Below are 1,488 nucleotides of genomic sequence, written 5' to 3'. Positions count from 1 at the left end.
TTAGGTAATTTGGAGGTGCCTAGGGGCAAAATACCAAGTTAAGCATTTCAGATAGAATTGGATAGATATCCATTCTAAATGAACCAGGGATTAATATATTGTGAATATATGGTGTATCCTAGTTCCAGGGTCGACCCTAAAGTCAAGTAATCCTATAGGGACTCTTCTTGAATTCTCTTATAATGATCTTACCTACTAAATGCTAGAGGTTAAGATCAATATGTGGAATTTCAAGCTGAGTAAAAAGAAGAGTTTTGAATTTCTAATGGTGGGGTACCTCTTCTAATTTTCTAAGACTAGTCAATAGGAAAGTCCTATGGCTAGACCTAGGCTACTAAAGAAGTTTTCTAGACCTCAACTAAAAGTAAGGTCAACAATGATCCTCCAAGAAGACACCTTGTCCAAGGAGAGCTGTCTGTCAGATTTCGGAGGTACTGGTGGTCCAAGTTCATTGCATGCCTAAAAATGTATTACTTTTTATATGCATTTAATGCTTATTTTTTAGTGATATTGCACTTTAAAAGAATATACTTTTTGTGTTTTTGATTACATATATTATTTGTTATGAAATTGAAATAAATGGAGCAAAAAAGAAGCAATTTGAAGTCAAATGAAGTAAATTGGCGTCAATGGAGCATAGAAGAAAAATTGGCATGGCGTCAGGTAGTTATCCTGTGCTTCTAGAAGATTGGCCTAAGTGTCAGGATCGATGCCTAAGTGCCAGAATCTGGCGCCTACGCGCTATAATCAGTTTTTTTTTTAAATGCAATGTATTTGGACAAATTTTGAAGAGACATCTGAAGTGATCCTTGGGGATTTCGAGGGTTATTCTGAAAAGAGAGATTTACAAGTGTTGGACTCTCTTCGTTTGTGTGTATTGGTGTCTCTTGGTGTGTGTGTGTGTGTGTGTGTGTGTGTGTGTGTTTGGTGTAATCCTAGAGATAGAAAAGGGAGTGGGGCTTGGTGTCTTTTCGTTTGGGAAGTGTCTTTAGAGTTCTTAGTGACTCTTGACACTTAAAGGAGGAATGGATAGATTTTTTCACTTATTGTATTTATCTTTTGGAGATTGGAGATGAGTGTAAGAGATTGTTATTTGCTGTGCAAGGAGGGCGTGAATCTTCTGTTTGGAGATGAGTGTAAGATATTGTTATTTACTGTGCAAGGAGAGCGTGAATCTCTGTAAAGATAAGTCTTGTATGCTTTTTGTATTTGCTTTGAATTATTGCAATATAGTAGTATGATTTCAATTTCATTTGCAATGAAGAATCCATATGTTTACTCCATTATTAGTGAGTAGTTTTCCTTATTCTTTCCTCCTGTTATGAAGTAGTTACATGCATAGGAAATTGGCTTTATGATAGAATAATTTAATTTTCATGTGATGAATAATATCTTTGTTGCTTCATTGACATAACATACTGGGCATAGGTTATGTTAAAATCTATTGTAAGTTGAGAGTAAGGCTCGGGAGAGCGATTTATTGTAAGT

The sequence above is a fragment of the Phalaenopsis equestris genome, unplaced genomic scaffold, assembly GCF_001263595.1.
Source record: "Phalaenopsis equestris unplaced genomic scaffold, ASM126359v1 Scaffold001057, whole genome shotgun sequence".
Classification (NCBI taxonomy): Eukaryota; Viridiplantae; Streptophyta; class Magnoliopsida; order Asparagales; family Orchidaceae; genus Phalaenopsis; species Phalaenopsis equestris.
This window is presented reverse-complemented; position numbering follows the sequence as displayed.